General features: G+C 40.6%; 1 protein-coding gene across 4 annotated transcripts in view; it reads right to left on the bottom strand.

Moving 5' to 3' along the window:
- Window positions 1-2,769, bottom strand: part of RADIL (Rap associating with DIL domain) — a 114,841-nt gene extending 112,072 nt beyond the window's left edge. For 3 of the 4 annotated variants that reach the window (XM_072597667.1, XM_072597670.1, XM_072597669.1), the window contains exon 1: window positions 1,218-1,306. The gene's annotated coding sequence lies outside the window, so the exon portion shown is untranslated. Of the gene's footprint in view, window positions 1-1,217; window positions 1,307-2,658 lie in introns of those variants that run through there. The other variant, XM_072597668.1, reaches the window with a different exon arrangement.
- Between the last annotated feature and the right edge of the window lie 12,261 nt (window positions 2,770-15,030).

Below are 15,030 nucleotides of genomic sequence, written 5' to 3'. Positions count from 1 at the left end.
ATACAAAGATATCTATATTAAACTTGTAATTGCTACTTTTAGGGAATGTTTTTCTCATGTCCTTGAAAGAGAGTCCAATTTCTGATGAAAAACAGACTGAAGTCATCCCAGTGGGAGAAGGAATAGAGGGGAGGAAGTTGGTGCAGTGTTCTGTGCACATGAGATGGGTGGAGGCAAGCCACAATTCCAAAACTGTGATGTGGAACCCATTACAACTTTCGACCAGCAAAGAAATCAAAAAGTGTTGACTTGTATGCTGATTTTTCTTCACCTATTAAAATTCCCCTATCTCTGTGGTTCTAGTAATAGTGCTAATTCTCAAATGTAAAAATGACTCAAAGCAGACTATTTAGTTAGGAGGGTTTTCAATGGATGATTAAAATAAAAACAACAGAATGACCAATAATTCCTAGAAATGAAAGTTCCGAGTCTCTGGTATATATATATATATATATATATATATATATATATATATATATATATATATATATATATATATATATGTGTGTGTGTGTGTGTGTGTGTGTGTGTGTGTGTACACACACATATATAGTCTCTGGCACACACACACACACATACATACATATATACATATATATAGATATAGATACGACTTTAGAAAAGGAACTACCTGAGTAACCAAAAATTCTTTTCAGCCATTTTGGATTAAACACTTTATACAGTTAGAAGGCTGAAACTGCTCCACTACCAACTTTGGCTTATGTGATGCTGGACATGATACTGAAATATTTCTGTTTCTTATAGGGCTTAAACAAAGTAGCTCTCTCATATTTGCTAATCCAGGGTCTGTTTTCTAATTTTTTTCCAAATGTTTTGCTCGGTTGAACATGATGGTCACAGAGCTTGGAAATACATGTCTAGTTGGTATACAGAGAAAAGGATACGTTTCTTTTTTGAAAAAATAATTAAGCACTTTCATTTGTGAGAGAACACATTAGGTGCCCTTTCCCCCTCAAGCGCTCCACTTGGCAAAACTTCTCCCACACATTAAGTGTAAGTTTAACTATGAAGAAGTAAACGCGGGTTTCCACAGGCTCCTTTCTGTGATCCTGTCCTTTTTTTTAACATGCTAAATATGTTTGACTGAATTTAAATCAGAGATTTGATGACTATATCAAACCGAGCAACAAAACAGTACTGAATACCTACTATGTGCCAGGGGCTCTTAACTTGGGGTGCATAAACATAAATCGCACCTTCATTTTCACTCGCCTCTAGCTGAATTGTAGCATTTCCTTCCATTAGGAACGCAGACAACAGAAGAGGCTGCCAAAACGGTTACAAGCTCCTCGGGCTTTGAGGCTTCTTCCACACCTAACTCTTCCTCCAAGTCTGGAAGCGGTGACCGAAGCCAAAAGTCAAAGGTACCTCCAGAAAGGCTGCACGGAATGTCTGCTGCCTGCACTCCCAGACTGGAAGTTTCTCCAGGTGATTTAAGGAAGATGCCCGCCCCCCCACCTCCAGCACCGCCGCTTCAGTGCTCCTGCTTGCACGCTCACACTCTCGCTCCTTGCCCAAGAGGCTCCCCCCGCCCCCCCCCTACACGCACCCCATCACATTCACACACACAGCTCCCCAGGGGGCTGCGTCCCCTATCACACACACACACACACACACACACACACTCTCACACACACAGCTCCCCAGGGGGCTGCGTCCCCTATCACACACACACACACACACACACACACACACACACACACACACACTCTCTCACACACACAGCTCCCCAGGGGGCTGCGTCCCCTATCACACACACACACACACACACACACACACACACACACACACTCTCCCCGCACCTCCATCACACTCACACACAGCTCCCCAGGGGGCTGCGTCCCCTATCACACACACACACACACACACACACACACACACACACTCTCCCCGCACCTCCATCACACTCACACACAGCTCCCCAGGGGGCTGCGTCCCCTCACAATCACACACACACACACACACACACACACACACACACACACACACTCTCACACACACAGCTCCCCAGGGGGCTGCGTCCCCTATCACACACACACACACACACACACACACACACACACACACACACACACACACACACTCTCTCACACACACAGCTCCACAAGGCACAACCACCTGCCGGCGCTCCCTCCCCGCAGCCAGGACGGCAGGTCCGGTCCCCAGCAGCACCCAGACAGCCTCCACTGCCCGCGCTCTCCTCTCTCCGGGTCTCCACTCTCCGGCCACGAGGACCAGCCCGCGTGCCCGTCTTCTTTCCTTCCTCTCTGGAATTTTCCTCTCTGCCCACTGCCGCCCCACTCGCCGGCGCTCTCTCTGCCCAGGTCACCGGCTTCCATCCCCCTCCCGCGAGCTGTCAGACGCTGCGGGACGCCCGTCGGGGCCCCGCACTCCCGGCCCCCGGGGCTCACGCGGCAGCGGGGAGGGGGGGAGGTCCCGAGGGGAGCGTCGGCGCCCCCACCCCCACCCCCGGGCCGCGCCGCCCTCACGCTCACGTCGCCCCCTCCTCCTGGACGCACGTGGACTCACCCTCGTCGGGCCCCCCCACTCCAACCCCCCCCCCCCCCGCCCCCAGCAGGGAGCGGCCCCAAGTTGGTCTCACTCGCCGCCCGCCCAGGGCCTGGCCGCCTCTCCTACCTGGGTTCCCCGCCAGGAGCTCCGCAGGTCCTCGCTCTCGGCCCGCTGCGCCCCTTCCTCCCCCGTCCCTGGTCCCTCGCCTCTCGCTTCCCGTGCCCGCTCCCTCACTCCTCACCCTCGTGCGCAGGAGCAGAGCGGCTCCGAGCCCGCAGCATCCCACGTCCCCGAGGCCGCTTGGCGAAGCGGACGTTGGCGCCACCTACTGGCCCCTGCACGGAACAGCCTCTCGTGGGCGGGGCCGCGAGAACGAGGCCTGGAAGGGCCGGACTCTCCCACTGCACCCTGGGCCCTCCCCAGCCCTTCTGGTGAATATCAGGCCGCGGTACCCGGATGGCCCCGGAGAAGAAGGTGAGGCTGGTGACCTTGCACAGCCCTCCCTCACATCCAAGGCAAGGGCAAGTCATGACGTCATCATGATGTCATGGAGAGGGACGTGCGAGAAGGCCCACAGCTTGTTTTGCAGCTGAGTAAACTGAGGCCCAGAGAGGTGTGAGATATATGCGTATATACACACACCTATGTACATGCACACGCATGTGTGCATATATGTGCATGCGCCTATACACGGATATGATATATACACGCCTATATACACGCGTGTGTGTACGCATATACACACATATAATACATATACACACCTATACACACATGTGCGCGCATATACACACATGTGCGCGCACACGATACATATATGCGCACACGTGTGTGCGTGCACACACTCATGTATGTGCATGCATGTTTGTATGCACGTATATGATACACCTATGTGACACATGTATACCTGCCTATGTACATACATGCGTGTTCGCGCATATATGCACGCATGTGATACACACCTACATACAAACACACGTGTGTGCACACATATGACATACATGTGCGTGTGCATGTGTGCATGCATATGCATATATAGTGCATATATACACCTGTGTGCGCACACACGTGGGTGGCATCCGTGTGTATACATGATACCTCTACCTACGCACGTGTATATGTGTGTACACATATATGAGATACATATATACATACACATGTATGTGTGTATACACGCACACACATACATATGATATATAGGTATAAGCCTAAAGTCATAAAGTTCAGATGGGATTCTAGGTCCCCTGCTCTTCCCTGCATCACCAGGGTTCAACTTCATCCTCAGAAACTTACAGGTTACATGACTCAGGGCTAGGCTCCAACTCTCTGATTCTCAATATCTTCATGTATAAAAGAAGTATAAAAAGACTACCCACCTCACAGGGCTGCTGTGAGGATCAATACTCTGCAGTCCTACTCTGTGATCCAGTGACACTGGACTCCTGACTGTTCCACACAGAGATCAGTCCCATCTCTCCTCTCAGAGCATTTTCTCTGGTTGTCTCATTTCTGGAACCTTTTCTCCTCCACTCTAACCACTGACTTTCCAGGTTTCCCTTAAGTCCCAACTAAAATCCCACCTCCTACAGGAAGCCTTCTCCAACCTTTCTTCATTCCAGTGCCTTCCCTCTGTTAATGATTTCCTATTTATCCAGTACATAGCTTGCTTTGTGTCTGTTTGTTTGCATGTTCTCCACCCCCCCACACCCCGATTAGATTGTAATCTCAGCAGGGCTTACTTTTTGCTTTTTTTTGTATCCCCAGAGTTTATTTAATTGAATCAAATGCTATTATCATTCAGAAACGAATTGCTGCAAGACATGTAGTTAGGAGCTGGTGAATGGGAATTAGGCCTAGGTTTTCTCATCCTGAGTTTTCTATTAATTAGCTATGGGACCTTTGACAAAATGCTACCAGTCTCTGGACTTCATTTTCTTCCTCTATAAAATGAGGCAATTAAGGAAACTGAATGGCGTAATAAAAAGACTCTCTAGCTCTGAAGTCAAGAGTCTTGAATTCAAATCTTGCCTTGAGACCTTGAACCAAAAAACGTTTTACTTCTCTGGACCTCAGTTTATCTGTAAAATAAGAGGTTTGAGTAGATAGCCTTTGAGGTTTTTTTCTAGATCTAAACCCTATGATCCTATGACTAAGAAGATCTCTATGGTCATTGCTAATTCTGACACTCTACAACTAGGTAATCAGAGAATCTTAGAATCGGAAGGGCACTCAGATCTACCCAAGTCTAGCACCTTCCTGAACAATGAGGCAGATAGAAGGTGTAGAGCACCTGGCGTAGGAAGACTTAAGTTGAAATTGTCCTTAGACTTACAGTTGTGTGACCCTGGGCAAATCCCTTAACTTCCTGCCTCAGTTTCCTCATCTGTAAAATGAGGATATTAATAGTAAGTACCTCTGAGAGTTGGAGGGAGATAATAATTGTAAAGTACACATAGTAGGTGCTATATAAATGTTAGCTATAGCTTATATATAATATATAATAATATAGCTATAGCTAACATAATATTCCTACTATAACATCTCCCTCTAATGGTCTAGCTTGAGGTGAGATGGCGCCCCTGCAACAACGCTTTTGGTCAGCTCAAGTTGTTAGAAATTTTTGTATATAGAACCACCCAGCTTGCTTCAACATTAGGGGTATAAGTTGCCTTCCATGCATGGGCTACATGTGTTCCTTGAATGTGTCCTCTAAACCTATGGAGGATATATTTGTGGGAGAATGTGTCCCAAGTTTATGGGGCATATTTTCTACTACTACCCAGCTTACTTTAGCATTGAATGACCTTTCTGAACTGATTGTGTTAGCTTGTAGTTTTAAAAAATTGCATTAAAAAGCAGCTGGTAAACTATGGTTTTGAGTGGAAGAGGACCTTGAACCTGAAGTGACTTTTCTGGAGATTCCTGTGCTGCACTTGTTTAGCAAGAATTCTGCATCCTTTGTATGTTGTCCTCTCTTGAATCCATACTATCTGATGTGGGTTTTCCCCTTTATTCACATTTATCAAGCTCCTATTATGTACAATCTGTATCATTCAATGTGGATTATCTCCTTCATTAATTTAACAAACATTTATTGAGCATTTACCATTCCACAAATGTTTATCGAGTACCTACTACTTGCAAAGAAGGGGATTCAGTCCTCAGGTTACAAAAAAAAAAAAAACCAAAAAACTCAGCCCACAAGAAGTTTATATTCTAACGGGGAGACATAACATGTACACAGATAGGCAATTTAAGGAAGGAGAGAACACAAATAACTAAACAGTGGAGGTAGGAGTAGGGTGAATAAGAAAAAGAAGTGTCATACAGGCTGGGTGTCTTTTAAACAAAGCTAAAAATTCTAAACAGTGGAGGTAAGGTGGGGGTCCCACATTCATGGAGCGCAAAGCATGGGGATAGGAGATGAAATCCTGGTTTATTTTTAAAGCTGAGTGGAGGATGTAGTAGAGAACAGATAAACCAGATGCAGACAACTGTTGCAACAGTTAAGATGACATGTGATAAGGGTCTAAACTAGGGTCATACCAATGGAGAAGAGAGGTATTTAAGAAATTTTATGGCAGAAAACTGGACTAGACTTGGCAGCTCATTACGGAGTCATAAGGTAGAAAGAGAAATCAAAGGTGAACCTCAGGCACTGATAGAATGATAGTATCCCTCACCTGATTTAACTTCATATTCCATCCAACTATCTACCCATGCCATTTCATCACCTGCATATTGGCATTGACCTGCCTCATTTGAACTAGCACCCTCCACACTGGACCTGAGATCTTTGCCCCCATACTCCCTTCCTCAATCCATGTCTCATTGTCTAGTGAGAGTTAATCCACTCATCTTTGGAGATCCCACCTTAGGATCCATCCCTGTTGATTGGTAAAAGAGTGTGTGCCACTGGCCACTAAACCATTTATGGCTACTGCATTTCAGATTTACATCCCATGCTGCCATCAACCCAGGATGTCTCACAGTCTGCCTGCCATTACTAACCTTTCTACCCAGACCAGCACCGTTAGAGAATACTGACTTGAAATGCTCCCCACAGTCACGCTTTCATATTCTCCAGAATGAAATTCCCTTCTATGGTTTCCTCTACCATATATATGCTATCTTCCCTTAGGGCAGTAGTTCAAGTAGATTGTGATCTCCTAAAGGGTTCATGAAGATGGGCCATTAAAATTTCTTTAATAGTACCTTATGAAGTTAAAAAAAAAAACCCTGCCCAATTGTTACAAATATATTTTTTCCTCTATGACAACAAGCATGTGCATGTTTGAAGCATTATAAGTTTATTTCTGCAATGAGTGGAAACCTCCATGATCATGTTCACAGTGACTTTGGTGTTTAGCAATTACACCAAACTGACTGCTTCTAATTAAATGCAACATGTTCCTTGCAGTTTCTCAACCTGTCATTAAGTTGTTTTCAAACTGCCAGGAGCATTTGACATTGCAAGACAAATCAATTCCAAGTGAATGGTCAGATGCATACACATACCCTTATTTTCATTCCATACACTAGAGCTACAAGTTCTCTTGTTCCTCGGTGTCACCCTATAATTGTACCTGTATCAGTGAGCACCCCAACATGCACTGGGGGGGGGGGGGCTGCTACCACAGGTTCTTTGATCTGCTTCTTTAAAAGGAAAGGCAACTTTTGAGGGGTTAACAATCACTTTAATCAAGTACAGGTATGAGAGAAAATCAAAATCAAAATTTCAGAGAAATCAAAAATCAACAGACAGTGCTTCCAAACTGTCTGACCATTAACATACATATATCTTTACCAGAGAGGAAAGCACCAACATCTGGGTTTTCAAAGCCAGAGGGCTCCTTAGAGGCTTCCCGGAGTCTTGTCTGGCACACAAAGCTCCTTCTAAAAACTAAGCCCCAAAGCAAAACCTCACCCTCAGAGTATTTATACACTTTTCAGAGCCAGAGGACATGACCCTCTGACCCAATGCCTCAATAGAAAAAACAAAAGGTACTTGGGACCCTCCTACAAAGCAGCTCCCCTAATCAAGCATCAATGACTGGGGAAGATCTTTAATCATATTCAAATAGAGGCATTATACTTCTTGATTATACTAAAACAAAAACAGCAAAAGATCTACTTTCCTTGGCTTCACAGTACCTCATCAGCTATATAATTACATGAACAATATGTAACGCAACACAGATATCAGACCATTTGAAAACCATGATCCCTGGGTGTGGGAAATACAGAAGAAATTCTGTTTCCACAGGTTAAAATTCCCAGCTTTAAGTGATCACAGCTGTGACATAGCACAGTCAGATTAAAGGTCAGAAACTTGTGCACAGGCTTGATGAGATGTTTGAGGGAGAGCCTAACAGAAAGGAGAACATGAAGTCACATGGTCAACGGATAGGGTGGCGAGAAGTCCAAAATTCGGTACAGTATAAATGGCTTACATTGGTCTGAACAAATTGTAGTCTTCCTGTAGCCTTACTTGGGAGCTACCCATTCATTCAGAAGAGTGAATGTAGAAGGCACTCCCTCCTCCTGAAGAGAGGTGGAGTCAGCTTTGGCCAAAGTGTTCAATTCTTCTGAATTCTATGTTAATAAATTTTCCTTGATACTTTCCATGTCAAGTGTGTTTGTAACACTGGGTATGTGCATTACAAGTCATCTTGAAAGCATCATGGACTATAGCAAATATTCTCTAGAAATAAACCTTATATTGCGTCTTATTGAAGCATGAATGCTGTTTTCTAACGTAAGCCTATCTGCCACTTACATTAACTATTCTTCCATTTGGCAGATTTTCAACCATTTTTCAAGTGGTTGGCAACACTGGCCAGTTGTTTAGTAGAGTTTCTATGAAAGTGCAGGCAGTGTGCTTGTATAGAAGAGAAGAAAGTCAGGTCTGAAGAGATTATTTGCTTACAAAGATGAGTTCATATGGAAACAGCTTAAAAATGAAGCAATAAATACAATTGAATTTTAAGTATTCTTATCATTTAGCACAGCACTTGTCTAGTAGAAAAGTAAATATGTTGTAATCAGTTATTCATTTTCATACATTGTTTAGATGGCTAAAAATAAAATATGAATTTCTATCAGCAGAAGAGATTATGAAATTCTACCATTTTTCACCACATATTTTGTGAGCATTTTCACTTCATTCTTGTTTTAAATTAAAATAAAAAAATAAACTTGATGGAGAAACAGACTTAAGATTTTATTAGTCTTTTCTTGTGTTAATCTGATCTTGAGTCAGATGACTGACCTCCTTTGTTTTCTTTAAGTCCCAGGAAGCTTTCCCTAACCCTTCTTAATTCTAGTACTTTCTCTCTTTTAGTTATTTCCTATTTATCCTGTACATAGCTTACCATGTATATATTTGTGTGCATGTTGTCTCCCCTATTATATTGTGAACCCCTTGAGGGCAGGGATTGTCTTTTGCCTATTTTTGTGTGCCCAGTACCCAACACCATGCCTGGCACATAATAGACACTTAATAAATATTTATTGAATTGAGCTGCAAACCTTTGTTCAAGTTGTTAAAAATCCAACTTTGAAATTAAGCTCACATATTCTTATTGCATTATGTTAAATATCTTCCAAGTTGTAATTTATTTCATTTACAATATTATTTACAGTCAATAAAATTGGTAAAATAAAGAAATTCAACATGAATTCTTATTGAAAATAGTAAGTATTTGAGGTCTTGCTGGCTTTTAAAAATTCTTATAGAAATTCCCATGTAATAGGTAATCTTTTTTATAATTTGAATTTTATATTTAGAGTTTTTGTAATTTGAAGTAGAATAAAACTTTATTTTATAATTTTAAATTTATAAATTTTATATTTTACATATAATGTAAATGTTAATTTGGAGCTCTGAGGGACAAACATTATTGCAGTTATTGAAAACAATGAATAAATCTAAAAAAACATTATTCATATTTAATATTGGAGAAATATTATCAATGTTGTGCGTTAGAGACACGCATATGGTCAGCCAGGCAATTCCTCCCCAGTTCCTCTGAACTCTCTGAACATGGTTCGAGGTCCTATGCCTGAATACAGCAGATTTAACTACAGGGATTGTTAAAACCTTGACAGGAGCACTCTCCCCATTGGTGTCTTATCTCATTCTGTTCAAAGTCAGCGAGTCAAGCCCCACATTGGGTGCCAAATTGTTAGAGACACACTTGACACTAATAAGGTATCAAGGAAAATTTATTGTGGCAGAATTCAGAGGAATTGAATACTTTGACCAAAGCTGATCCCCACCCTCTTTTCAGGAGGAGGGAGTGTTGGATATAGAAGCAAGATTGGCTTTATACTGTTAGTTCAGGACAGATCCTTCCATCAGGATATGGATTGTTGCATTCTCCATCAAGTCATCATCTTCTCTACATGCCCATTATGGAACTACTCCTCGTGTGATCCACCCTCCCAAACATGTTTTAACATAGGACCCATGATCATAAAATGGAGGGATAATTTTACGTGGGGTGTGTCTGTTTATATACATGAGGTTCATTAAGCAAGTGCAGTGAAGAAAAGCCTTCGCCATGTAACTCTAAATCATTTTCCCTGACTACTTTCAGCTAGCTTTGAATTTGGTCTCTTTATCAAGAATTTTGTAATTTTCTGAAGGCCATTGTCTGTCTCCTGATTGGTTGAGACCACTTGCAATCTTCTGGCTTTCTTATTATCTGACTTATTCTCAATGACTTCATCAACTAATAACTTCTGTGGAAACTTAACTTTTTTCTGTCTCTCACAAGTGTATATTAAATTACTCCAGGGGAGTCACTTTTTTGTTGTTGTCTTAGTTGAAGGGATTTAAAGGACAAAAAAGTTGGGAACCACACTCTAGTAAGACATAAGTTCCTGTATCCCCAAGCGATCATAAAAGTGGGAAAGGGTCCCACATGTACAAAAATATTTATAGCAGCTCTCTTTGTGGTGGCCAAAAACTGGAAATCAAGGGGATGCCCATCAATTGGGGAATGGCTGATTAATTGCGATATATGGATGTAATAGCATACTATTGTGCTATAAGAAATGATGAACAGGAAGACTTCAGAGAGGCCTGGAAAGACTTGTATGATCTGATGCTACATGAAAGGAGCAGAACCGGGAGAACTTTGTACAGAGCAACAACTGCAGTGTGCGAGGGTTTTTTCTGGTAGACTTAGAACTTCATTACAATGCAAGGACTTAAAAAATTCTCAATGGTCTTTTAAGGCAAAATGCCCTCCACATCCAGAGAAAGAACCTTGGAATTTAATTGCAGAATGCAGCAAATCATTTTCTTTTATATCATGTTTTGATTTGTTATATGATTTCTCCCATTCATTTTAATTCTTCTGTGCAACATGACTATGGTGAAAATGTATTTAATAGGAATGTATGTGTAGAACCTATATAAAATTGTATGCCATCTCAGGGAGGGAGTGGGGAAGGAGGGGGAAGGAGGGAAAAAAATCTAAGTTATATGGTAGTGATTGTAGAACACTGAAAATAAAAAAAAAGGATGTAAGTTCCTTTAAGGCAATATATCCTCAAGACTTAGCACAGCGTTAAGCACATAAAAAAGTTTTTATTGATAGCTTCTGTATCATAGTTATCCCAAGTATCTTTCCTCCTTCCCTCCCAGAGAACCATCCCATATAATAAACAGTAATTTTTAGAAAGGAAAAAAAATCAACAAACTAATCAATACAATGAAAAAATCTGAAAACATGTGCAATGTGTAACACTTGTGGAACAACCACTACCATGAAAGGGTCAGTTGGGGGTAGACTCTCATATCTCTTCATCTGAGTCCTGCTTGATCGCTGTGTCGCATTTACTTTTAATTTTTTAGTGTGTAGTTCTTTGCATTTACATTGCTGTGTATTGTTTTCTTGCTTCCACTTACTTCATTAGTTCATATAGATCTTTCCATGCTTCTCTGTATTCATCAAACACACCATTTCTTACAGCACAGTAATTTTCCATTATATTAATGTACCAGAATTTAGCCATTCCCCAGTTGCAGCACCTACTTTGTTTCCACTTCTTAGCTATCACAAAAAGTGCTTCTACAAATATTTTGGAGTATATGAAGACTTTCTTCTTATGGAGGGTTTCCTTGGGATAGAAACCCAGTAATAAAATCTGATTCAAAGGGTATGGAGATTTTGGTCACTTTATTTGAACAATTCCAAATTGCTTTCCAAAATCATCGTACCATTTCACCACTCTACCAACAATATATTAGTCATCCTGCAACCCCTCCAACACTGGTTGTTGCTACTTTTTGTCATTTCTTCCAATTTGCAAGGTGCAAGGTAAAACCGTAAGGCTATTTTGATATGCTCTTGATTGACTCGTATTATTACTGATTTGGAGCATTCTTTTGTGTGGTTTTGAATACTTTACAATTCTACTTTTGAGAACTGTTTATTTATATCCTTTGACTATTTATCATTGTGGAATGGCCATTAATCTTATCTATGTATTTATTGTTTATACATCTTGGATATCAAACCTTTATGTGAGAATTTTGATGCAAAGTTTTTTTCCCTTTGACCACTTCACTTCTTATCCTAGGTGTATTAATGTATTAAATGTATTAAAAAGAAGCTTTTTAGTTTCATGTAATTAGTGTTACCTATTTTATCTTTAGTAATTACCTCAATCTCTTGTTTGGTTAATTAAGAATACATCTCCTATCCATAGCTGTGAGAGGTATATGATCTGTTTCTCTTCTAAATTTTTTTTGACAGTATAATTAAGGCCAGATATCTATTTAAAACGTATTGTGGAATATGATGTTAAGGTATTGGTCCAAGCCTAATTTCTGCCAGACTGCTTTCTAATTCCCCTAGAACTTTTTATCAAATAAGGGATTTTTTTCCCTAGGAAATTTACATTTTTCACTTTATCAAACATTGGGTTATTTTGTTATGTTGTTTCTGATTCTCCCTTGTCTACTCTGTTCTATTGATTTGCCTCTATTTTTTAACCAATACCCGATATTTTTGATGACCGATTCTTTATAATATGTTTTGAGGGCTGGAAATGCTATTCACCCTTCATCCCTACTACTTTTTTGTAATTTCCCTTGATATTCTAGATCTTTTGTTTTTCTGAATGAATTTTGTTATTATTTTATCAAATAAAGTATCTCTTCCCTCGGTATTGATAACCTTTTTGTAAATATTTGTAAATATTTTTGTAAATTTGTAAAAATTTTTGTAAGTATTTTTTCATTCATTCTGTAGAGGAGGGATAACTTTAAGAGAGAAAGATAAAAAGAGTTCTATTTCGGACATGTAGGGTTTGAAATATGAGAGAACATCACTGATATTCAGCAATGGAAGTAGGGACGTGATAATACGGAATTAAAATTCAGAAGAAAGATTAGGACTGGTTATATAGATCTGAGAGAACTCTGTTTTATTATCTCTGCACAGAGATAATAATTGAATGCATTTGAAATGTTGATAATATTGCTAAGACAGAAGAGTACTGTGTAGAGAGAGGAGGAAAAAGGAAGCAGATCCAAGAGGGTCACCCAACTAAGTTCTGTAGACCTCTCAGTCTGGAGTCAGGGAGACTTGAGTTCAAGTCCAGCCTCAGATATTTACTAGCTGTGTGACCCTGGGCAAGTAACTACCTCCATTTGCCTCAGTTTCCTCAACTATCAAATAGGCCTAGCAATAGCACCTACCTCTCAGGGTTGTTATGAGCAGCAAATGAGATAATATTTGTAAAGTGTAGTAGGTGCCTAATAAAAGCATCGCTGAGGACTGGGAGATGGATAATAATCAAATAGAGGACACAAGGGCTGTTATTATTGGTTGTTGATGAGCTTGAATTCCTTATTTTAGAATCCCAGTAATTTATAATTCCAAGAAGAGTGAAGAAACAGGCCCATTTATTCATTCAGCTTCTTGCATTATTGGGAAATGCTTCTGTGCAGGCAGCCTTCTGTGTTATATTTTTGAGCCCACCAATCTCACACTGTGCTGGTGGGGAGATAGAAATGTGGAGCTCTGATCCTAAGATTTTAGAGGAGAAAGGATTCCTTTGATTGCCTTTAACTACTGGCAGCACTAGGTTCCATCCTCCAAGGGGAGGGGGATTTGGACACAGAACCTTGCACTTACTAGACAATAAATTCTTGTTGAAAGAATCTCCTCTCTCTGTCTCTCTCTGTCTCTCTGTCTCTCTCTCTCTCAAGATTTTTAGTGCAGTAATAAAACAGTAGGTTGTTATAACCTTTACAATAGCAAAGATAATGCTGATTTTATTGTCAATTTTATTTATTTAAAAATGTAGAATGTGAGGGGAAAGTTTATGCGTACAAAAGCAATTTTTAGAACTGGAAGGGACCTTAGAAGTACTGGTTTCAGAATTTGGAAAGACCTAGTTTCCAATTCTTTTTTCTGATACTAGTTAGTAGTAGTGACTTTGACTTGTGACTTTGGGCAAATTACTTGACTTCTCTGGACCTCAGTTTCCTTATCTCTAAAATGTAATGTAATACTTTATATTTTAATATATTTGTGTCTAAAAATGTAGAGGTTCAGGATGCTCGGGACCCCAAAATACTGTCCTGCTAGGTCCTGCTGAATGATTCAAGACTTCTTTCAGCCAAAGCTAGATGCCTCCATAGTACTTTATGGTAAAAAAGGATGGCTCATGGAATGTTGGGAAATTGTCCTTCTATCATCCCTAAGTTCATTTTCCTTTCAAAAGGGAGTTCAATTCACAAGAGGACACAATCCACTAGAGAGAAAAGAAGAATCATACTAATTGTTTATAAGCTACATATGTGCTTTCTGTATTTCCTTGTGGTAAAATAAAAACTATTCTGTACTTAATATAGAAATAAAGATATACATGTATATATGTATGCATATGTGTGTATATATCAGATATAGGATACATGTACATACATATATGTGTGTGGTGAGAGAGAGAGGAGAGATAGATAGATAGATAGATAGGCAGATAGATGATAGATAGATAGGTAGATAGGTAGGTAGGTAGATAGATAGATAGATAGATAGGTAGGTAGATAGGTAGGTAGATAGATTAGACAGATAGATAAATAATCTGAATTGATCTGGTGACCTTTTATTCACACCTAGACCTAGAAACAAGCTATATTTGAATTTTTTGTTGGTGTTGAGTCATTTCTGACTCTTCGTGACCCCATTTGATTCTTTCTTGGTAACAAATACTGGAGTCGTTTGCCATTTCCTTCTCCAGATTATTGCACAGATAAGGAACTGAGGCAGACAAGATTAAATGACTTGCCCAGCGTCACAGAGCTAGTAAGTGTCCATGGCTGGATTTGACTCAGGAAGATGAGTTTTCCTGAACCCAGGTCCAGCAGTCTACTCACTTTGCCACCCAGCTACCATATTTTTATGATAGTTTAAGATTTCACAAAGGGTATTCTAGAAGGGAGCATAAGGAGCCAAGGTTTGTAGGTGGGTCCCA

This window comes from Notamacropus eugenii, chromosome 3 (assembly GCF_028372415.1).
Source record: "Notamacropus eugenii isolate mMacEug1 chromosome 3, mMacEug1.pri_v2, whole genome shotgun sequence".
NCBI classification, from domain to species: Eukaryota; Metazoa; Chordata; class Mammalia; order Diprotodontia; family Macropodidae; genus Notamacropus; species Notamacropus eugenii.
This window is presented reverse-complemented; position numbering and strand designations above follow the sequence as displayed.